General features: G+C 37.2%; 1 long non-coding RNA gene across 1 annotated transcript in view; it reads left to right on the top strand.

Moving 5' to 3' along the window:
* Positions 1–25,916, top strand: part of LOC140619091 (uncharacterized) — a 41,652-nt gene that overhangs the window by 6,719 nt on the left and 9,017 nt on the right. The window contains exon 2 of the long non-coding RNA XR_012019007.1: positions 22,946–23,034. This is a non-coding gene — a long non-coding RNA (uncharacterized lncRNA). The remainder of the gene's footprint in view (positions 1–22,945; positions 23,035–25,916) is intronic.

Genomic DNA, 25,916 nt, shown 5'->3' with positions numbered 1-25,916 from the left:
AGAGAAAGACAAATACTGTATGATATTGTTTGTATGTGAAATCTTAAAAACAAACAACAACAAAACTGATTTCATAGAAACAGAGGATAGAATGGTGGTTGCTAGGGTTCAGGGGAGGGGAAATGGGGTGGTATAGATCAAAGGATACAACTTTTTAATTATAAGAAAAATAAGTTCTGAGGATCTACTGTACAGCATGGTGACTATAGTTGATAATATGGTGTCACACACTTGAAAGTTGTGGAGAGTAGATCTTCAGCCTTCCTACCACATATACACACAAAAAAGTTAATTATGTGAAGTGATAGATGTGTTAATTACCTGAAGTGAAGATATGTTAATTATCTTGATCTTGGTAATCATTCTAAAGTATAGATGTACATCTAATCATCATGTACACTTTAAATATATATGATTATGTTTGTCAATTATTCCTCAATAAAGTCAAAAAAATCAGTGATGAGGAATAAACATGAAATGGTCATCTGGCTCCTGCTGGTGGATGCTCCCCTCAGTTCTTCCTATATTTAGCATCTTGTTACAACAGAATCTTATTTAGAAATAAGTCTGTCATCTGTTTTCCAAAATAATGGCTAATGTTTTTTCATATCCTTTAGATTTCAGTTCCTTCTTTGGGAAATTCTTTAGAGAAGTTTAGTTTTCTTACCTCCACTCTAAAATATGCTTCTTCCCCTATGATTATTTTCTAAAATATCACTACCTTCTTTTTCACTTCTAATAATAATAAATCTAGCACAATGCAGAATATTTATAGACAGTTCTCATTATTCAAGGTACTTATGTTCTATAAAGTCCTCACAAACACTAAATTAGTAAATAACTGAACCATCACTCCTAAGTTCCTGTGAATTGCTTCTGGTCACACATTTTCATCAGCTGAGTAGCACATGACTTTGTTTTACGTATGTTTCTGTTTACAAACATCTTATTTAGTATGTGTTGTTGATTCAATTAACATTGAACTCATGGACAACAGCGCTGTAACTCAGCCTGAACAAAGCTTATTTTTTGTATTTTTCCCTAAGGCACATCACAGCCACCCAGATGCCTCTGTATGTTGAAATTCTGTATGTTAAAGTAAAATGTATATTTATCATTGCAATAGTATAATCCTGAAATAGTTGATGGTTTCTGAAAGCTGTACATTTCATATCCAGAATAAATATAATAAATTCTTTTTTAAAGATTTATTTATTTATTTTGAGGTAGAGAGAGCATGAGTGGAAGGGGCAGAGGGAGAGGGAGAGAGAAGTCTAAGCAGACTCCATACTGAAAGCACAGCCCAATGCAGGGCTTGATTTCATGACCCCGATATCATGACTTGAGCCAAAAATCAAGAGTCAGACACTAAACCAACTATGCCACCCAGGTGTCCCAAATATTAATAACATTGAGATAGTTATATAAATATATTTTAAGTATGACTATCAAGAGGAAATATGCTAGATATATAACTTTATGAAAAATCTCTCTTGAATAAACAATATTTATAAAAATTTTAAAAATATAGCAGAAAAAGATGAATCTAAATCACAATTGAAATTTACTGAGTTACATGTATACTAGTGTATTTTAAAATTAAGATATAATTTACATATAGCATATTAGTTTCAAATGTACAATATAATGATTTGATATTTGTATATATTGTGAAATGATCACTCTAATTAGCCTAATTAACTTCTATCACCACATATAGTGACAAGTACCTTTTTTTTCTTGTGGTGAGAATTTTAAAGATCTACTGTCCTAGCAACTTTCAAAGTTCTACTAGTATTTAAAGAATAAACCCATGATCTTTAAGATATCCATTTACAAGGATGTGTGAGTGGCTTAGCAGTTAAGCATCTGCCTTCTGCTCAGGGTGTGATCCCAGGGTCTGGGATCAGGTCCCGCACCGGGCTCCCCGCAGGAAGCCTGTCTGTCTGTGTCTCTGCCTCTCTCTGTTTCATGAATAAATAAATAAAATCATAAAGAAAAGAAATCCACTTACATTTTCATTAATTAAATTTAAGTAATGAGTCATGAGTCTTGGACATGAGTAGAGTCACTTCTTTGAGGATATTTTACACCTTGGTCTTGGATTTTATTCGAAAAGGAATAAACAGTCTTTGAATGTTTTAAATGGAAGAGTGGTATGAACAAACTCATATTTTGCATTGATCTCTTTGGTTTAGGGGTGGAAGACATTTGATTTGATCAAAACAAGATTCTTAAATACCAATTATTAGATTATAGCATAGTCCATGTGAAAAATGATGAGAGGAATGGTTATGTTGGAGCAATGTGTAGGAAGTGAAATTAACATGCTTTCATCTTTTATTTCATTTAGGATAAAAAGATTAATCAATGACATTCCTAGGTTCTGACCTGCGTGACAAGATGTATAGTAGTTTTATTAACTGAGACTGGATTAAAATTAGGAAAATCTGATTTTAAGCAATATGAAGTTTTGAGTTTTAGATTTATTAAGTGTGAAGTACTAGTGTATATGTTAGCCAGTAGACACGTTTAGAAGTGTTTTGTCAATGTAGAGATTAGAAAGTGTTCAGAATATAGACAGAGATATAGATTATAGAGTTTTACATAAAATTATACAATAATTATTTAAATAGTAAGAATGGACAGAAAAAACAATAACATAACTATAAACAGCTATAGAACAAGGCCAACTTGCAGTCTAAGGTATGAGCAGAAGGAAGGGCTTCTATGAAGGTGGTGGAATTAAAATATTCTCCAGAGAAGTGTGAGAAGAATGATGAGAATATTATACCATGATAGCTCTTAGGAAGAGCAGAGTGTGAAGCCTCAGAAGAATAGTCAAAAAGGTAACTTGGCTGGAGCAATAAGACAATCATTGGACATTTTGGAAACCATGGGTAGAAGTAGGGATAAAACTCCAGTGGACAGAGTTGTGGGTGTGAGATCCAGAGGTGGATATTCTAAATAAAAGGTTCTGATGGAGTAAATTTGCCTACAAGGAATGGAGAGAGTTCTTAAATCCTTTTAATTATCTCTTTAACTTTCTGATATTTGTCTTGTTCTCTTTCTCTGTCACCAGACTCATTCGGTTCCCCTTCAACCTCAGTTTTATTCTAACAAACTGTTGTTTCTCCATTTCTTTTTTTTTTTAATTTTTATTTACTTATGATAGTCACACAGAGAGAGAGAGAGAGAGAGGCAGAGACACAGGCAGAGGGAGAAGCAGGCTCCATGCACCGGGAGCCCAACGTGGGATTCAATCCCGGGTCTCCAGGATCGCGCCCTGGGCCAAAGGCAGGTGCCAAACTGCTGCGCTACCCAGGGATCCCGTTTCTCCATTTCTAGTTTCTCCCCTTACCACCAACCTGCTGTTCTCAGATCCTTGTTCCTAAAATGATGTTCTCATTATACAGTCTCTTCAGAAATCATTAGCAGTTCCTTATCTGCACCACTCAGGATCTTGCAAAATTTGATGTGTATCTAGTTTTCCAGGATTCTCTCTCAATAGTGTTGTATATATAACTCCTATACAAGTAAAATTAAATTGTTTGCGCGATGTTCTGCAGGTATGTTCAGCCTTTTTTTCCTCTGTCTTTGCTCTGACCCTTCTTTATGTCTCCTATAGTGCAAATAAATGACGCTCATTGAAGTGGAAGTTGGAGTTGGCCTGAGATTGAGTGTAGGAATAGCAGCGCTAGTGCTAAGAACAGGAAGGGTGATCTTAGCATTTCTGTCCCAACAAGTATCCCTGTGTATTGAATCTGTTATGAAGATAATGATATTTTCATCACACAAGACACTTGTTCAAAAGTTGTAGCTCCTGTATATTGTTACATCCTATGAAGATACTGTTACCAATATCTGTGCAAAAACACATGCTCATCTGGAAGAAAAGTAGAAGTTCACACATCTTTATGGCTTTTTTCTTGGAAGTGACATAACCAATCCCGGAAAAGGCAATATGCAGTGTCCACTCTGGGTCACCTTGGTACCCTATACTCAGATGTGCCCATTTCACTGATTGTTTATTTCTCTTCTCCTAACAGTGACTCACATCTCTCATTGAAACTACATCTCTTCCACTCTTGGTCAACATGCCTCTAGCATGGTTAATGCCAACTCACTCACCCATGACTTTAAAATGGCACACACTCCGCTAACTGGAGCACCAATATCTATTTTTCTTTCTTTCTTTCTTTCTTTCTTTCTTTCTTTCTTTCTTTCTTTCTTTCTTTCTTTCTTTCCTTCCTTTCTTTCTTTCTTTTTCTTTCTTTCCCTTTCTTTTCCTTTCTTTCTTTCTTTCTTTCTTTCTTTTTTCTTTCTTTCTGTTTTCTTTCTTTCTTTCTTTCTTTCTTTCTTTCTTTCTTTCTTTCTTTCTTTTTTCTTTCTTTCTCCTTCCTTCCTTCCTTCCTTCCTTCCTTCCTTCCTTCCTTCCTTCCTTCCTTCCTTCTTTCCTTCCTTTTTTTTCCCAGAGTGCCAACATCTTATTGGCAAATTTATAGCCCATATAATCCCAGATTTTTTTCAAAAAATAAACTTTATCTAAGTGAAATTTGCTTGGTTCATAGATTATATAATCGAAGTGGTTTTGTTCTTTTTATCCTATTTTGTGGAAAGATTCTCTTATATAAAAATTATTGCAGAGAAAATCAGAGCAGACAGGAAGATAGATGCTAAATGACATCTGAACACCTGAGCTGTGCTTTAACTGAATCTGAATGTGAGGCTATGATTAACCTTTTTTGTTAGTTTCTGTCACTTTTAACTCCACAAAATGATAATTGTGACAATGTTACATCTATAAGAATAAAAGTCACAAATCAAGGAAAACTGTTATGCCAACTCATCATAAAGCAGAATTAATTTAATGGTAGATGACAAAAAGAACTTTTGAAGTAACCTTTGTGAAGTATCTTAAAAACAATTTTCTTTAAAATATGCAACAGAGCTTAGCTTAAAAAGGAGAGGGATACCTAGGAGATTTAACAATAATAGAGAAAAGTACAAGTCTTTCTGTAATTTTTTACCCCCACATGAAGACCTGTGTTGTCTGTGTTGTTTATAATAGTACCCGTAGCTCCTATCTAAATGCTAGGCAACATGATAAAGCTTCAAGAAATGTTTGATGAAGGAACACCACAAATGAATGAGGCCTGGGTATATTGACAATTACCTGAAAATTGAGAGAGGATGAAGGGATTATTATAAAGAACCAGAACTCAGGAATTAACATCGTATTCTTCAGAGACAAAGTGAGACAGAGAGAAAGAAAGAGAGAGAATATGTTCCCCTACATTGTATAGTATAATCCAAAAGCTCAGAGAGGTCACATAAAACAAAATTAAACCATACATTTGGTACATTAATATGTCTTGTGTAATGTTGTTAAATATTCTAGAGCAATTTTTATGAGAGTATTTTAGGATGGTGGGAAAAGACAGTTTAATATGGATTTATTAGAGTGGAGAGTAGAGTTAATTTGCCTAATTAATTCTTTTATTCTATAATAAAATCTAATAAAGGATATGCCCCAGAAAGAAATATTGTAAGAATTGGTATAAAATAAAAGCAAAGCCAACTTAGATAAGGAGAGATTTTATTCAAAAAACATGTCACGGGGCACCTGGGTGGTTCAGACAGTTATGTCTGCTTTCAGCTTGGGTCATGTTCCCAGAGTTCTGGAATCAAGTCCCACATTGGGCTTCCTGCTCAGGGGGGAGTCTCTCCCACTCTCCGTGCTTGTGTTCTCTCACCATCAGATAAATAAATAAAATCTTTTTAAAAAAAGAGTATGTCACATATCAGATAAAATGGTAGCATTTCAAATCTATAAAGAATTTATCAAACTCAAAACCCCAAAACCCAAGAAATCCAGTCAAGAAATGGGCAGAAGATATGAACAGACATTTCTCCAAAAAAGGCATCCATATGACCAACAGACACATGTAAAGATGCTCAACATCACTCATCATCAGGGAAATATAAATCAAAACCAAAATGAGATATTACCTCACACCTGTCAGAATGGCTAAACTTAGCAAGTCAGGAAACAACAGATGTTGGTGAGAATGTGGAGAAAGGGGAACTCTCTTACACTGTGGGTGGGACTGCAAACTGGTGCAGCCACTGTGGATAACAGTATGGAAATTCCTCAAAAAGTTGAAAATCGAACTACCTTATGACCCAGCAATTACAGTACTCGATATTTATCCAAAGAATACAAACATACTGGCACAAAAACAGACACATAGATCAGTGGAACAGAATAGAGAATCCAGAAGTGGACCCTGAACTTTATGGGCAACTAATATTCGATAAAGGAGGAAAGACTATCCATTGGAAGAAAGACAGTCTCTTCAACAAATGGTGCTGGGAAAATTGGACATCCACATGCAGAAGAATGAAACTAGACCACTCTCTTGCACCATACACAAAGATAAACTCAAAATGGATGAAAGATCTAAATGTGAGACAAGATTCCATCCAAATCCTAGAGAAGAACACAGGCAACACCCTTTTTGAACTCGGCCATAGTAACTTCTTGCAAGATACATCCACGAAGGCAAAAGAAACAAAAGCAAAAATGAACTATTGGGACTTAATCAAGATAAGAAGCTTTTGCACAGCAAAGGATACAGTCAACAAAACTCAAAGACAACCTACAGAATGGGAGAAGATATTTGCAAATGACATATCAGATAAAGGGCTAGTTTCCAAGATCTATAAAGAACTTATTAAACTCAACACCAAAGAAACAAACAATCCAATCATGAAATGGGCAAAAGACATGAACAGAAATCTCACAGAGGAAGACATAGACATGGCCAACATGCACATGAGAAAATGCTCTGCATCACTTGCCATCAGGGAAATACAAATCAAAACCACAATGAGATACCACCTCACACCAGTGAGAATGGGGAAAATTAACAAGGCAGGAAACAACAAATGTTGGAGAGGATGTGAAGAAAAGGGAACCCTCTTACACTGTTGGTGGGAATGTGAACTGGTGCAGCCACTCTGGAAAACTGTGTGGAGGTTCCTCAAAGAGCTAAAAATAGACCTGCCCTACGACCCAGCAATTGCACTGCTGGGGATTTACCCCAAAGATACAGATGCAGTGAAACGCCGGGACACCTGCACCCCGATGTTTATAGCAGCAATGGCCACGATAGCCAAACTGTGGAAGGAGCCTCGGTGTCCAACGAAAGATGAATGGATAAAGAAGATGTGGTTTATGTATACAATGGAATATTACTCAGCTATTAGAAGTGACAAATACCCACCATTTGCTTCAACGTGGATGGAACTGGAGGGTATTATGCTGAGTGAAGTAAGCCAGTCGGAGAAGGACAAACATTATATGTTCTCATTCATTTGGGGAATATAAATAATAGTGAAAGGGAATATAAGGGAAGGGGGAAGAAATGTGTGGGAAATATCAGAAAGGGAGACAGAATGTAAAGACTGCTAACTCTGGGAAACGAACTAGGGGTGGTAGAAGGGGAGGAGGGCGGGGGGTGGGAGTGAATGGGTGACGGGCACTGGGGGTTATTCTGTATGTTAGTAAATTGAACACCAATAAAAAATAAATTAAAAAAAAAAAAGAATACAAACATACTGATCTGAAGGGGATCCTGCATCCCAACGTTTACAGCAGCAATGTCCACAAACTAAAATATGAAAAGAGCCCCGGTGTTCATTGACTGATGAATGGAAGACATGATATATATAGATATATATAGATATATAGATATATAGATATAGATATAGATAAAGATATAGATATATAGATATATAGATATAATAGAATGTATATATGTATATATGTGTGTGTATATATATATATATATATATATATATATATATATATCCCACAAAAATGAATGAAATCTTGCTGTTTGCAATGATGTGGATGGAACTAGAGGGTATTATGCTAAGCAAAATAAGTCAGAGAAAAACAAATACTATATGATTTAACTCATATGTGAAATTTAAGAAACAAAACAGAAGAACAGAGGGGGATGAAAGGAAAAATAAAACAAGATAAAAACAGAGAGGCAAATCATAAGAAACTATCAACTATAGGAAACAAACTGAGGTAGGTAGGTGGAGGGATGGGGTATGGGCATTAAGGAGGGCACTTAATGTAATGAGAATTGGGTGTTATTTACAACTGATGAATCACTAAATTCTACCCCTGAACTAATAATCTACTACATGTTGACAAAGTTGAATTTAAACAAAAAATTAAAAACAACCCACTTCCCCACAAAAAATCCAAAAAGGGTGTCACAATATGGAGAGCATTCTGATCTCAGAAATGTGCAATCATGCAAGAATGAAACAGAAGTAAACACGACTAGTGGAAATTTTGAAGGGACATTGGCAAGTGAGAGAGAATGAGCAGACAGCATGATGGGGTTTGACCTGACAGTAAGTTGTGTGTCCTCATGGTCAGCAGGCTCTTTGTACCATTAATGGGAAGAGGGGCATGTTTTGCATTTAAACCCTTTCTTATCCTCAGGGGTGTGGTGGACCAAAGTGCAGAGACCTGTTGGGAGGAGGGAAGCCTGACCAAACAGGTCAAGACAAGACAGGGGTGGGCAATTATGAACACATGGTCGTTGGCTAGAATGATAACAATGCAAAATGATATTTCCAAGGAATATATAGAAATACTATAGAGTAAGTGAACATGAGTTGATGAGTCAAAACAATGGGAATTGGGCAGTCCGGGTGGCTCAGCGGTTTAGCGCCTCCTTCAGCCCTGGGCATGATCCTGGAGACCCGGAATCGAGTCCTGTATCAGGCTTCCTGCATGGAGCCTGCTTCTCCCTTTGCCTGTCTCTCTCTCTCTCTCTCTGTATCTCATGAATAAATAAATAAAATCTTAAAAAAAAAACAAAACAAAACAATGGGAATTTATAAACGTCCAAGTTAAAGAGTCTGAAAGGAGGAGTTGATACCATTCACATGGGGAACTGTGATTGGAAAAAAAAATATTTCATATTTATGTCCCAATTAGTAAAGGCTTAATGATAGACCTGTCATTTAACAAGTATACTACGGTGTTGACAACATGAAAGGTGGGATTTGAGATACCGTACAAGTAGCCAGTTCTCTAGGGAGGTGAATTAGAAATTAGTATGGCATAAGGTATTATGAGCACCTTTGAACCCATATACATGATGCTCATTATTCATCAAGTCACCAAAACATGTCAAATACAGGAAGTATTATTTATGCAAGAATAAAAAAAAAACAGAACCAGCAAGTGAATAAAAACAAACTGATGCTCAAGTGAATGCCCTGTATATATTTTTGTGTATATCCTGTCATAATAAACAGTACTCTGAGTTTGTGGGACTTGAACATGCATTATAATTAAATGATGATATTCTAATGATAATGGCAATAATATAAAATAATCATTAAAACTCATATGTATTGCAAACAATATAATATGTGAGACAGATTCTGAGCCCTTTATATGTAATGTCTTTAATTTTTACAATCTTCCAATGAGGTAGGAATTTTTTTAAATTTCTTTTTTACAAAATCGGAAACCTAGAAACAGGTTTATATTTAAAGATTGATATTTGGGAAAAGGTCATACTTTGGTCTTACCTATTATTAGATATCAATGGAGGGGGAGCAGATATCAATGGATTTTCTACCTTTTATGTGTGTGTAGGAACTTAAGTTCGACTCTCTTAGCAATTTTTAATTATACAATACAAAACATTGTTAACAATTAAAATGCTGTGTCATGCATTAGATCCTCAGACTTTATCTTGTAACTGAAAGCTTGTACCCTTAACCAATATCTCCTATTTTTCCCCGTCCCTCAGCCCTGGCAACCACCACTCTACTCTCTTTATGGTTTTAGGTTTTTTTCTTTTTTATATTTGACATGGAAGTGACACCATGCAATATTTGTTTTCCTCTGGCTTCTGTCACGTAGCATAATTCCCTACAGGTTAATCCATGTTGTTGCAAATGCCAAGATTTCCTTCTTTTTTGAAGGCTAAATAATATTCCAGGGTAATGTATATGTATATACCCACTCATCTTTATCCAGTTATCCTTTGACAGATACTTAAGTTGTTTCCATGTCTTGGCTATTTATGGATTATTCTGGAGTGAACACAGGAGTACAGACACCTTTTTAAGTTAATGATTTCATTTTCATGAGATGTATATCCAGAAGTGGGATTGCTGGATCTATGGTAGTTAATTTTTAATTAACTGAATTTTAATTTCTTAAGAAAGTTCTATGCTGTTTTTCATAGTGGCCTTATCAGTTTACATTCCCATCAACAGTGTACAAGGATTCCCTTTACCTCGTGCCCTTGGCAGCATGAGTCATCTCTGTTCTGTTTGGTAACAGCGATCCTCACAGGTGTGAGGTGACATCTCATTGTGGTTTTATTCTGTGTTTCCCTGAAGATGAGGGCTGGTCAACACTTTTCCATGTACTTCTTGGCCACTTTTAAATATCTTCTTTGGAAAAACGTCTATTCAGTTCCTCTGTCCATTTAAAATTGGGTTGTTTTTTCCTAGTGAGTTCTATGAGCTCCTTGTATATTTTGGATATTAACTGTTTATCAGATATGTGATTTGCAAATACTTGCTCCTGCTCCATAGACTGCCTTTTCACTTTGTTGGTGGTTTATTTTGCTGTGCAGAAGCTTTTTAGTTTGATGCAGTCCCACTTGTTTAATTTTGCTTTTTTCCTTTGCTATTGATGTCAAATCCAAATAATCATTACGAAGACCAGTGTCAAGGAGTTTATCCCTATGCATGCATTTTCTCCTTGGATTTTCATGGTTTCAGGTTTACATTCAAGTCTTTTGTCTTTAAATTGTGACAATTTAATTATAAAGTGCCTTAGTGTGGATATCTTTGTTTTCATCTTATTTGATACTCTTTGGGCTTCTTAAATCTGAATGTCTATTTTACCCTTTAGGTTAGGGACATTTTCAGCCATTTTTTTCTTTTCTTTTTTTAAAAATCATTTATTTATTTATTTATTTATTTATTTATTTATTTATTTATTTATTTATGATAGACATAGAGAGAGAGAGGCAGAGACACAGGAGGAGGGAGAAGCAGGCTCCATGCCGGGAGCCCGATGCGGGACTCGATCCTGGGACTCCAGGATCATGCCCTGGGGCAAAGGCAGGCGCCAAACCGCTGAGCCACCCAGGGATCCCCCAGCCTTTTTTTTTTCTGTGAATAACTTCCTGCCCCTTTCTCTCCCTCTTCTCATTTTGGTATCCCTATGATGACTATATTGATGATATTATGTAAATCCTTTAAGCCATCTTCACTCTTTTTCACTTCTTTGTTTTTGCTTCTCCGATTGAATGAATTCTACTCTCCTGTCTTCAAATTTGCTGAACATTTCTTCTAATTAATCAAATCTGTTATCAACTTTCTCTATTGAATTTTTAATTCAGTTCATACATTCTAGGCTCTGAGATTTCTGGTAGTACTTTTTTTTTTTTTTTAAAGAGAAAGGCCTGAATTTTTATTTAAAAAAAATTTTTTTTTGGCTTTTGACCATTTGACATTAAAGGGAAATATGGAGGAAAAATCAAAATGAATCAAGATGAATAATAATCATCAGTATTAACTGAGTGCCAGGCACACTAGATTCAATCCTTCAGTTATTGCTGAGAAGTAGATAAAGTTCTACTGTTCACATTTTATAGGTGAGGAAGCAGTCGGGTGACACAAGAGGCAGGCCCATGATGTGCAGGCAGCTGTGGCTTTGCTGCAGAACTCAGCCCTTAACCACTACACTCTACTGCCATCTAGGACACAGTGTACAAAGATCAGGCATTCAGATCCAGGAAATAGAGAGATCCCCCCTTAAAATCAATAAAAACCGTTCAACACCTCGACATTTAATAGTTAAGCTTGCAAATTCCAAAGATAAAGAGAGGATCCTTAAAGCAGCAAGAGACAAGAAATCCCGGACTTTTATGGGGAGGAATATTAGGGTAACAGCAGACCTCTCCACAGAGACCTGGCAGGCCAGAAAGGGCTGGCAGGATATATTCAGGGTCCTAAATGAGAAGAACATGCAACCAAGAATACTTTATCTGGTAGTTCTTTTAAAATATTTTCTCTCTTTGTCAAAATTCTCACTTTGTTCGTGCATTGTTCTCCCGACCTTGTTGACATTTTTGCCTGTTCTCTGGAGCTGAGCCCTGGTTTATAGCTGTGAGCCACATTCTGTGTGCATTTAAAAACGGTTTCTTTGCTTGCCATCACCCTGAGCAGGAGACTCAAAGTTTGAGGTGCTATATGTGTGTTCCAAACCCTTTGCTCCTCCGGGAGAAGCTGAGAATTGGAGTTCTTTCCTGACTTTATGACTGTGGACCAGAGGTATAATTGATGGCAAGAGTTTGTCTTAGCCTTTTCTATCCATTTTGATACTAGTTCCTTTTCAGTTACCCGACATGTAGGAGCCACTCAACTAGCTTCTGGATCTTTCTCAGAGAGAATTGCTCTGTGTGTAGATGTATATTTGAGATGTCCATGGAAGAAAGGAAATTCCAGAGCCTCCTATGTTGCCATCTTTTTTGAAACATCATCTTGGCAGATAGTTTTTGAACTTTTTTTGGAGCAATATTTGAAGTTAATTAAATAATTACCGTAGGATGTTGTTTGGACTATAATTATTATCATCATCAATATTAACCAGTTTTACATCTAACTTTGCAATCCTATTTTAGCATTACCTTTTCCATTTAAAATAAATATCCATTGTCTTAAATTCTTTGTACTAGGATACTATTTAGCTGTTTCCTTAATTAGTAAATTTTAGTCAACTTTGCTAACTTTTCATTTGTCTGAGAGTCATGTTTTCAATTATCTTGAAAACTATACTTTCAGGTCAATAAATATTGACCACGTTTAATTCTTCTGACTTCTTTTTATGAGCAGGTCACCCTCTTTAAGGTATACATTTTTCTTTAGATAAAGTAAAACCTGTGTCTAGATATAGTTGAGTTTATGAGCCTGGGAAACATTCTTTTACCTTATCTTAATATTCATTCAATTAATCACATGTTATTTCCCTAATACAAGTTGCCTTAAAATCTGTTCTATCCTGCCTAAAATGGGGATGCAAATATGAAACCTGTGCAAATAAATTAAAATAATCTATTTAGAGACTATTTAGAGATGAACTGTGCTCAGGAAGCTGAATTTTTATAAGTATCAGTCAGGAGTCTTCTCATTCTTACCCTGGGGCACCTCAAAGGTGCTGCTTATCTACTAATTTGATTTGAAATAGTAATTTTCTTTATTGAGTGACATTGGGTCGTAGTACAGTTAATAATTGTTTCATTAATCACAAACTATGTCTGGGTCACATGTGTATAGCTTCAAGTTTGGAAAGGTCAGAATTTAAACAACATTGTTAAATATGGGCAAATTTGCAGTCTAACCTATAAGCTGGGATTGACTTTATGGATCTACATTGGGGAAGGAGCATGATTTCTAGACACCAATGAATGATGAGGCAGTAAAAAAAAAAAAAGAAATTGATCCCATTTACAATTGCACCAAAAACAGTGACATACCTAGGATTAAACAAAACTGAAGAGACATAGTTTTGTTACAGGTTTGACTGCAGTATCTAAATATTCAAGGTATGTAGGAGGCTCCAACATCAATAAAGAGGTAAAATTCAGATTTTTTCTGCTCAGACTATGAAGGGCCAGGATCATGCAATGACTTCACCCATGCTACAGTCAGCAGGTGGTCCTTAACTTGATCCTAGGCTGATGACTGCCAGCCTCACCTCTTGAATCTAAGTAGATTTTGAAGTGTGAGTGTCCAGTGGGTAATAAATCCCTGTTGCTCTACAAAGCGAGGCAGGGTTTTCTGGATAAGGAGGATTGCCCTGGGAGTCTAGTTCTTCTGGAGAGTGCTTATGATTAACATTCTCCCAATATCTCCAGCTTCTAGAGTCTCACGATAGCATTATTTTGAAAAAGCTAATCTTTAACAAGAATGCGTGATCTTATTTTCAGGAAGTGGAGACAAGAACACTGTGCCAGTCATTATTTAATAAAATCTTCAGTCAACTCTTCTTTTTTGCTCTTTTCAGATTTTTTTATTTTTTAAGATTTTATTTTTTTATTCACAAAAGACACACAGAGAGAGGCAGAGACATAGGCAGAGGGAAAGCAGGCTTCTCGCAGGGAGCCTGATGCGTGACTCAATCCCAGGACCCCGGGATCATGACCGGAGGCAAAGTTAGTCACTTAACCACTGAGCCACCCATGTGCCCTTAGAATTTTTTTTTTAATAACCATATCTCTGAAAACAAGGCCTTAATATTTGTGGAACACATTATATGAAAATTGTAACATCTTGGACTTAAACCAGTAAAATAAAAAGTATTTTAAATGTAATTATTAATTTTTGTACAAGTGTAGAAAATAATATTAATGTGAAAAACTCAGAGCTATAAGACCTGGGGGTGGGATCTAAATTTTCTTTGAGTCTAATTTTTAATTTATATTTCCATTATCTTAAAATATTTTTCCTTCTTTATGTTTCTAGTATTTTATCAGTAAGATAAATTTCTCAATTTTATGCAAACCTTTCTAAAGCAGGTCCAGATAAGATATAGTGTCCCCTCACTTTATTTTTGCTATATCCTTATTGGAACAAATAATCTAATGCAGGGAGAGTTATTAATTAATCTGATTAGTTAGCTTTTAGCTAAGTTATTTTTCTTTTTGATTATTTTTTTAAAAATTTTTATTTATTTATGATAGTCACAGAGAGAGAGAGAGGCAGAGACACAGGCAGAGGGAGAAGCAGGCTCCATGCACCGGGAGCCCGACGTGGGATTCGATCCCGGGTCTCCAGGATCGTGCCCTGGGCCAAAGGCAGGCGCCAAACCGCTGCGCCACCCTGGGATCCCTCTTTTTGATTATTATTTGTCTTTCAGAACTAATCCAAAATTTCTCTTGGCTTATATTAATTTTTTTCTTTCCTTTTTGAGTCATTATACTAGTGATTTATTTAGTTTCTGGGCATGTTCTGCCTGCCTCAATCCTCTATTTTTTAGTAATATTGAAGTGATTGAAATGTGGAAAAAAAGGAAGATGGATAACTTATGACAATCACTGATGTCTCAGAGTTCACCCCATACCTTGCATCAAGTAGTCAAATAATTATTCACTTGACTGGTTCTGCTAGATTTCATGGGTCCTGTGGTTTTACTCCAGACTTCTGATTTGTGCTGGAAATTAAGTCATTACCCATTTTCATTGCTTATTATGCCGTATCATAAGTAAACCTTATTCTTAGCAGCTTCTTGTTGAGGCTGCAATAGAAATTCCAGTAGGGAATATAAACATGAGGACCAGAATCAGAACCACCGCTCTTTTTGGCCAATACTCTACCTCTACCATGAAAGTATTTGGAGGAAAATACCTAATCTTTTCCTATGATTTTATCTAAAAAGGCCAGGAACAAGCCCTAAATATCAATCCATCAGCATGCATTTAATAAACATTGAATATTTATTCATTTCACTTATTCAGCAGCTGCTTACACACTGGGGCTCAGGACAGCTGGCCAAGTGTGGAAGATCTGGTGTCATTGTATGGGTCCAAAACCCTCATCTGCCACTTATAATCCATATAACTTGGGTGATTCACCTGAGCCATCTTTGTTCCTTACAAACACTTCATGCATCAAGAATCAAATTATCGTTATAGCATCTAGCTCATGGGAACACTAAAAGTGTTTACTAATATGCAATAAGATCATGCTAGCAACTGTGAGGAATCTAAAGTTCCTTCAGAAACTACCGCAACCTCTGATAGTTTACAGTTTATACAGAAAACATATAAATAATATGTGCAACCTCAACACAGCTGATAACCTTTATTTTTACTTCTCACCCATCTTAGAGTTTAACTTTGCTTTTTGCTTCATCTGTCAATTCACATACACACAGGGACATTCTTGCATTGGTGATTCACATAAACTTTACTGATGTTTTCTTTAGGAGCTGGAGAAGTTTACATAGCACATCGTGAATTCACGTGGATAGTTAGCCATTTGTTCTGTTTTCCATGTTTCTCTCTAATTAGCCATACAAGTGTCCAGTCATCACTTTCAGTTTTCTTTTCTTCTGCAAAGTTTGTCCTGTTCCAGAGCACTGGGCTTTTCTCCACCCTGCATATTGTACTCGGCAAAGCAAAACCATAGAAATGAGCAGATGCGACCTCATGTTCCACAGATAATGATACACGGGGCCAGTTCATTCAGTCCAAATACAACACGGTAAAAAGTGCTATATCAAAGGAATACGTGCTTTGTGGCTTCAGAGATGGAAGAGTTTATTTCTGACTAGGAATGCTGAGAGATTTCAGGGAGTGACAGTTCAGTTGGACTTTGGAAAACTTTAGAGTTATGGAAATGGATAGTGGAGAGTGGGAGATGAGAGAACAAAGACAGGGCATTTAAGATGGAACAATCTGAGTGCGTGGGAGCAGAGTGAACTGGCATGCTCATGTAAGGATCTGTTGAGCTAAATCCCAAATTGCAAGCTTGCATCAAGGACAGCTGTAAGATTTACTAAGATAAAATAATTCAAGAATATTACAAAGCAATGAGAAGATGGCCAATGATATGGGATGATAAGAGTTCAGAGGAGGGAGAGTGTAAGTGGGTTAGAGTAAACCTAAAGGAACTAATATATGTCTTAAAGGGCAGTTATGGTGTGGAGGGGTTGTAGGCTTAAAGACAATGTTTCCCAACACTTTTCCATGGATTCTTAATTCTCTAGATTTTTCCACAGAGCAAGGTGTTTCCATGGCTTAGTTAATTTTCGAGGGCTGCCATAACAAAGTACCACAAACTTGGATAGATTTATATAACAGAAATTTATTCTCTCATGGCTCTGGAAGCTACAAGTCTAAAATCAAGGTGCCAACAGGGCTGTGCTTCCTCCAAAACTAATCATCCACCTGCCTAGTTTAGCTTCTGCTGGTTGAAGCAATCCTTCATGTTCTTTGGCTTGTGTCACATAACTCCATTCTCCTCCCCTAAGTTCACAAGGTCATGTACCCTTTGTGTGGGTTGTGTCTAAACCTCCCTCTAATGAGGACACAGTCACTGTATTCAGGCCCACCGTAATCTAGTGTGACCTCATTGTAGCTTGATTAGAACTGGCGTCTTAGCTCTAGCTGATATAACACAACACTTATAGGCTGGGAGGCATAAACCAAAGTTTATTTTCTCATAGTTTTGGAGGCTGGGAAGTCCAAGATGAAGGGATGGGCAGATTCTGTGTCTAGTGAAAGTGCTATTCCTGGCCTGCAGATGGGTGCCTCCTTGCCGTGCCCTCCTATGGTGGAGAGAGAAAAGGAGAGGGAAGGGAGGAAGAATTAGGAGGAAGAGGAGGGTGGGAGTGGGAGGGGGAGAAGGAGAGAGAAAGAGGAAGCATGTCTGGTGCTTCTTTTTATAAGGGTACTAGTCCTACTGGACTCAGTTAACCTTAATTACTTTCTTACTTCAAATACAGTCACATTAGTAGTTAGGACTTTAACATTTAAATATTGGGACACAATTCAGAGCATAGTATCTATAAAGGTTATTTCCAATAAGATCAGATTCACAAGTACCAGGGATTTAGCTTTCAATAAATCTTTTTGGGGAACATGATTCAACCCACAACAATGGCCAAATAAACTTTGGAAATATTCTTTATCTTTTTCTTAGATATTCATAATGAAAGTTTGCATGACTGAGGCGGGCACTTGACAGGATGAGCACTGGGTGTTATTCTGTATGTTGGCAAATTGAACACCAATAAAAAATAAATTTATAAAAAAAAAGGTCTGCATGTTCTAGGTTCTGAGAAGTTCTAGAAAACAACAACAACAACAAAACTTTTATGTTTACTAAATGCACATGCCCAGGAAACTGCCCCCTTTAAACATATATAACATCTATTAACTCATTCTGAGAAATGAACTCTGGGAAAGAATGTCCCAGGACATTTCAAAATTAGGAGATCATTTGTTCCCCACACTTAAAAGTGCTATTGGTTAGGAGCAGCTGTGCAATAATTCAGAAAGACAGACCACAAGAGCAGAAGCATATAGTGAATAAGAAACTCTTTCCCTTGAAACTTTTTTTGCCATCAATATCAAGGCCAGAGGAAGGGTGGCCTACCTGACAAGCCCCCTTCCCCCTGAATATTGCAAATATCCCTCAAATCACAAGTCACCATTTTAAAATGTACTGTTCCTCCATTTCCATTTCTATACATATATTTTTTAAAGATTATATTTATTTATTCATTAGAGACAAAGAGAGAGGCAGAGACACAGGCAGAAGGTGAAGCAGGCTCCATGCAGGGACCCTGATGTGGGACTCGATCCCAGCTCTCCAGGATCACACACTGGGTTGAAGGCAGACACTTATCCACTGAACCACCCACGTGCCCCTCTATACACATATTTTGTTTGCATAATTTATTTGAGAGTTGTGGACAGTGACTATACTTACTGACTATATGACATGGTGCAGCTTCAGAAGAACATACCCAAGAGTGACAGGAGGACACAGTCTGTGGGCCAGCGAGTGACCCTGAGACTGTACCTACCTTCCATGGGTGAGAGATGTGGTTCTGTTCCATGGCTCCTATGTCTCCAGGACGAGGAAATCTCAGCAGACATAGAATTTCAAAAGATGGGCTAGAGGAGGTTTTACTTGATGGGTGAAGGGACTCCAAGAGCTAACACTTTGTGACTTCTTCATTTGTTTTCAGATTGGAAATTAATGCGGGATTACACTTAGAAAATTATGTGCAGTTGATCACAATGAGTTTCTTTTTTTTTAAGATTTATTTATTTATTTATTCATGAGAGACATAGAGAGAGAGAGAGAGAGAGAGGCAGAGACACAGGCAGAGGGAGAAGCAGGCTCCACGCAGGGAGCCTGAGGCGGGACTCAATCCTGGGACTCCAGGATCGTGCCCTGGGCCAAAGGCAGCTGCCAAACCACTGAGCCATCCAGGGATCCCCATCTTTTTTTTTTCATATATATGTATACTTTTATATTGGAGTTCGATTTGCTAACATATAGTATAACACCCAATGCTCATCCTGTCAAGTGCCCCCCTCGGTGCCCATCACTCATCCCTCTGCCCACTACCCCTTGTTTGTCTCCCAGAGTTAGGGGTCTCTCATGTTTTGTCACACTCTGATTTTTGCCACTCATTTTCTCTCCTTTCCCCTTTAATCCCTTTCACTATTTTTTTATATTCCCCATATAAGTGAAACCATATAATGATTGTCCTTCTCTGATTGACTTACTTCCCTCAGCATAATACCCTCCAATTCCCTCCACGTTGAAGCAAATGGTGGGTATTTGTCGTTTCTAATGGCTGAGGAATATTCCATTGTATATATAGACCACATCTTCTTTATCCATTCATCTTTCTTTTTTTAAGTTTTTTATTTATTCATGAAAGACACACACACACACACAGAGAGAGAGAGAGAGAGGCAGAGACACAGACAGAAGGAGAAGCAGGCTCCATGCTGGGAACCCGATGTGGGACTTGATCCCGGGACCCCAGGATCACACCCTGGGCTGAAGGCAGGTGCTCAACTGCTGAGCCACCCAGGGATCCCCGTCCATTCATCTTTCGATGGACACTAAGGCTCCTTCTACAGTTGGCTATTGTGGACATGGCTGCTATAAACATCGGGGTGCACGTGTCTCGGCTTTTCACTGCATCTTTATCTTAGGGGTAAATCCCCAGTAGTGCAATTGCTGGGTCATAGGGCAGCTCTATTTTTAACTCTTTGAGGAACCTCCACACAGTTTTCCAGAGTGGCTATACCAGTTCACATTCCTACTGGAAGCAGGACAATTTCTTCAATAATAGGTGCTGGGAAAATTGGACAGCCACGTGCAGAAGAATGAAATTTTGTGTCTTACACCAGTCACAAAAATAAACTCAAAATGAATGAAAGATCTAAATGTGAGACAAGATTCCATCCAAATCCTAAAGAACACAGGCAACACCCTTTTGAACTTGGCCACAGCAACTTCTCGCAAGATACATCCATGAAGGCAAGAGAAACAAAAGCAAAAATGAACTATTGGGACTTCATCAAGATAACAAGCTTCTGCACAGCAAAAGAAACAGTCAACCAAACTGAAAGACAACCTACAGAATGGGAGAAGATATTTGCAAATGACGATAAATGATGATAAAGGGATAGTTTCCAAGATCTATAAGGAACTTCTTAAACTCAACAGCAAAGAAGCAAACAATCCAATCATGAAATGGGCAAAAGACATGAACAGAAATTTCACAATGATTTTCTTAATTTAACTTTCCCAAGTTCTTGTAACCATGACCAGAGCATCACCCTGGTAGTTGGACAAGTTTGTTATTTTCAAAGAGGTAGGCTCATTCATCCTTGATTTATAAGACTAATTGGTTAACTTTGATTTCTGCTTTACTATCTATAAAGAGACATTGGTGATTAATAGAAAAAGCACTAAGATTTTGCGAACATAAGTCATTGGTTAAAATCAGGAATAGCTGGAGCCAGACATATTCATGCTCCAAAGCAACTCACTACAAAGCCATGTTTTTCATGTTATCAGAGACTAATTCAGTTAAGATAGCTGTCTGCTGTCATAAATAAAGTACTAAATATCTTCCATAGCACTGTCTCCTAACAAGGGACACGTTAGGAGTCTTTGCTGGGTCTTTATCCTAAGCCTTCTCTGAAAAGGGCACAGTTGAATAGAAAACTTCATGGAACTGACTATTCAAAGTGCAAATAAATTTATCATTAGTCTTTAGAACACACAAATTTGGGAGAAGACTGCACCTAAGGAGTCATTTGGCCCATCCTCTAAATTATAGTGATGAGAAAAACTAACACCAAGAGAGGAAAATTAAACTAGTGTGCATTTCCTGAATGCCGTCTGTGCCAGGCCTTGTGCTAAATGCCTTCATATTTCATATTCACAGCCACTCTGGAAAGCTGCTACAGCTATCAAAGTTTTACAGTGGAGAAAAAATGAAGGTCTAACCTTTCCATAGATTGTACGGCTAGCGAGAGTTTAAGTGTGAACTTAAACCCAGTTTTTCTTCCATCAAATGTTCTTGACCTATTTTAAGATGAAATAATTTGCCCAAGGTCTAAACAAGCACATCCATCTCCTGACTTCTATTCTGACTTTTTTTTCTGGTCTTGCTGTATTATTTAAAGATTATTATGCTAAATTATTGATCCAAAGTCAATCTACTGAATATCCACCCCATGGATCAAGTAACACTATATAAAGAAGAACACCTGTAAATATTTGAACAGTAGTACATAAGCAGCATTTTAAAAGAAAGGAAATCGTCCATGCATGATGGATTGCTATGCGTTAGAAGAAAAGCACTGATTAATTTTCCCATTTGATGTTACACTATTTATCAAATGTTTTAAAGTAACCTTGCTTTCGGGTGTTGGTTAGGAAAGGCAGCAAGATTAAATAAATGAATATCGATTCTCTAAAATATTTTTTGGTGGATGCTGATTTAGCACCTCATTATTTCAGAAGGAATATTCATGTTTTTACCTATAATGCTCAGCAGCAAAACAACATTACACAAAAGCTTTTACCTGTTACTGAGTAAATACTTGATATTTATATTCAGAATAATCACTGATGGTCCTGTTGTGCCTACAGGGATGTAATTCACTTCAGGGATTTTTGCTGACCTTATACATTGCATAAATACTATCTGAGTGCTTTATTACTAGCTTCAGAATCATAAGGCTCAATTTAAAGCTCTAGAGTATTAGGTCTATGGACATATTTTATTTACCCAAATTAGGGAACAGGAAAGACACTTAAAAGTTGGGGTGCCTAGATGATGCAGCCTTAGTGGTTTCTGACTCTTGGTTTAGGCTCAGGTCATGATCTCAGAGTCCTGGGATAGAGCCCCCACGTTAGGCTCTCTGCTCAATGTGGAGTCTGCTGGAGATTCTCTCTCCCCCTGCCCCTCACCCTTCACCCCTTCTCTCTCTCTCTTTCTCTCTCAAATAAATGAGTCTTTAAAAAAAGATACTTAAAAGTTGTCCAATTATTTAGATATTTGTGGAATAAAGACAGCATGATAGTAAGTCTTATGTGCCAGCTTGGCCAGATTGTAGTAAGTACATGGTTGTTTGATCCAACACCAATTTCATAGACATAGCTAATATTTACAATCAGTGGACTTAAAAAAAAAAAACAGATTTCCCTCCATAACAAGGCCCCATGAAAGGGCCTTATCCAGTTATTTGAAGACCTTAAGGGCAAAGACTGGGGTTTCCTGGAGAAGGAATTCTGCTTTAAAGCTGCAGCATCAAATACTGCCTGGCTTTCAGCCTGCTGGCCTGTGATTTTCTACCTCCATAATCATCTGAGCCAATTTCTTAAAATAAATCATAGATACAATATCTAATAACATATCGTAGTACCGGTGACCTTATATAATAAAGGTATGAGATTGTAACTTACTTTCAGGTTTTGTGATAATGAATACAATTATCCTTTAAGTGTTTGAATGGTTATTATTCACAACTCTTATGGCTGTAAATAAAGAAAATAAAATTAAAACATGGAAAAACAAACATGGAAAATTGTGGGTTCCTGCACCAGGAAGTGTAGTGATAGAGTTAAACCTTAGGGGCCCATGAAACCAGGTGCAAGGTGGGGAATGTTGTGCACACTCCATGTGCAGCCTTACTTTCCACCTATGTTCCACCCACTTTCTCACCTGCAGGCCAACTTCACCTACCTGGTGGGAGAGGTTGCATCAAGCATTCTCAAGCAGCAAACCTCACAGCTTCTTTGCTCACTGAATCCCTTCCCTCATCGCCAGGTAGCAAGTCCTTGATGAAAGACTTGATTGGCTCAGCTTTAACCAGAGGCCATTCCCAGGACCATTCAAAAAACCAGAGGTGGGGCCAGGTAAGCTTTTTGTAGCTACTGTAGAAACACAGATGGGAGAAGGGATGCCATTTGGCTGACAAGACTGAAGATTTCTGAACCAGAATAAGAATTGACTGAATTTGCTCAGGATTTATTTCTTCTTTAAGTTAGGGAAATGGTCCTAATCAGATAATAACTGAATATGAATCAAGTAAGAACCCTTCAACAGAGTGAGCAGTTTTAAATTAGGAAAGAAATCATTAAAGGGTCTTGGCTTTTATGTTGGTAGTTTGGCAATAAACTTGTATACAAAATATCTCACCCAGCAGGGCAGGCATCTCAGCTTTGGCCTATGCAGGTTGATCTGATAAAATAATCCGTGTATTAAGTATAAAAAACTTGAATCATATTTCCTGTTGTAGATGAGTAATCATATTTTAAAAATGTACCACTTTATTTATGTTTTCTTGAAGGTTTTAGAAAAGAATCACTAAAATTTTTATTTTTTTGCTCAAATATAAATATTATCCCTAGTTAGAGAAAGTGCTAGTGGGATAAATACAGTAATCAAAAAGAGATTCTCTAATGGTACAATTTCTTCTCAATTAAAGAAATCATGAGTTGAAATATATTTTTAAATCTCATTTGCACACAGCTATGTAAAGCATCATGTTACCTTTCAGCTCTTTTGGCCATTTCCTGATCTATCTCTTTTCTTTGGAAGACCTTGCCTTTTCAGAGGTACTCTTCATTATGGCTCAGTATCGCTCACTCTACTTTACCTCTTAAGCCATAACTTCTATTTTCTGCTATACCAAAAGGATGGCCTTGTTTTAAGAATTAAATCAAGTTGAATTCTTCAGAGAACTCAAGGCACAGTAAGAGAAATGCCTATTGAATTTGGATTTCTACAAATTTCTACTCATCTCCCAATATTTGGGTCAGATATCAACTCCTTTTTGTAATTTACATACTTTCGATGCACCTATTTTCCTTTTCCAGACTGTGACCTACTTGAGAACAGGATTTTAATCCTAGTGATTTTCTTATCCCCAGGACTAAACACAGTGTCCCAAACATAGAACATTCAGTGAATGCTGAGTTGTGTTCAGGCTTAGTCTGCAGCAGAGTCCCCTGCAAAGGCACAGAGATATGAGAGGATATGTAGTAGTCAGGTACCAGGAGCATACAGTGCTTGGAGCCCACAGAGCTCAACCTGATGGTGGAAAGGTAAAATCAAGTGTCAGACATGTTCAAGACTGAACCTGAGGCTTTGGGGTGGGTTATGCAGAGCAGTTACTTGGATAGCCAGTGTTGCACCAGGAGCATACTGACACTAGTCAAATAAATCTGACCCAGATTAATATGTTGGACTTGCAGATTCAGAATTAGAAGAAAAAGGCCTTTTGGCAAATGAAAAGATTTATTTGGATTTTCCCTTCTTCCTTCCCCTGTATTGACTGAAGATTGCTGGCTATGGGAAATAGCCCTGGGTTTTATTATGTTATAATACCTGAATTGGTGTGAGTAAAATTCCATGCAGCAGCCAGGAGTGGAAAGTATCAGAGGAAAAATATTTTAGAGAATACTGCAGATCAATATGGGAAAAACGAAGATCAGTTGACTAGTCTGAAAAAAGAGAGAAGGGAAAAATTTTATTACCACCAAAACCAACTGGAGATAGAATGCAGGAGCATAAAGGAAGCTTGAACCTGGGAGAAGATAGATTTAAAAATGAGGGGAGGTAAGAAAAAAAGATGAGGGTGGTGGGGTATGTGTTGTCAGCTGCAAGTTGTGGGAAAGGCCAGGCTGGATTAAAGAAAACCAGTCAGGACTGGGATATGTGAATAAGAGAAGAGTGGGTAACAAATATGGAGGAGTAAGAAATAATTTTTACTCATTTTATTTTATTTTTATTTTTATTCAAATGACTAAAATATAATGTGTTATTAGATTCAGGGGTAGAGGTTAGTGATTTATCAGTCTAATATGATACCCAGTTCTCACTACATTACATGCCCTCTTTCATGTCCATCACCCAGTTACCCCATCCCCCAACAACCTCCCCTCCAGCAACCTTCAGTTTGTTTCCTATGATTAAGAGTCTTTTATGGTTTGTCTTCCTCTCTGATTTCATCTTGTTTTATTTTTCCCTCTTTTGTCCTGTGATCTTCTGTTTTGTTTCTTAAATTTCACATATGAGTGAGACCATATGATAATTGTCTTTCTCTGATTGACTTATTTTGCTTAGCATAATATCCTCTAGTTCTATCCACATTGTTGCAAATGGTTGATTTCATTTTTGTGATGGCTGAACAGTATTCATATATATATATGTATGAATATATATTAATTCAATATGAATGTTCAATATATGAATATTCTCTCTCTATACACACACACACACACACACATCAATGGACGTCGAGGCTCTTTCCACAGTTTGGCTGTTGTGGACATTGTTGCTATGAACATTGGGGTGCAGTTGCCCCTTCATTTCACATCTGTATCTTTGGTGTCTATACCCAGTAGGGCAGTTACTGAGTCATAGAGTAGCTCTATTTTTAACTTCTTGAGGACTCTCCACACTGTTGTCCACAGTGGCTGCACCAACTTGCATTCCTAACAACAGCGTAAGAGAATTCCCCTTTCTCCACATCCTTGCCAAGATTTATTGTTTCCAGTCTTATTAGTTTTAGTTGTTCTGACTTGTACTTCCTTGGGGTTTTTGATTTGTATTTCCCTGATGTGCATTTTTTAATGTATATGTTGGTCATTCATATGTCATTCAAGACATTCATATGTCTTCTTTGGAGAAATGTCTGTTCATGTCTTCTGCACAGTTCTTGATTGGATTATTTGTTCTTTGAGTGTTGAGTTTGATAAGTTCTTTATAGATCTTGGATACTAGCCCTTGATCT

Source organism: Canis lupus, chromosome 27 (genome assembly GCF_048164855.1).
Source record: "Canis lupus baileyi chromosome 27, mCanLup2.hap1, whole genome shotgun sequence".
NCBI lineage: Eukaryota > Metazoa > Chordata > Mammalia > Carnivora > Canidae > Canis > Canis lupus.
Note: the sequence above shows the minus strand (reverse complement) of the source record. Positions and strands in the feature narration are given on the sequence as shown.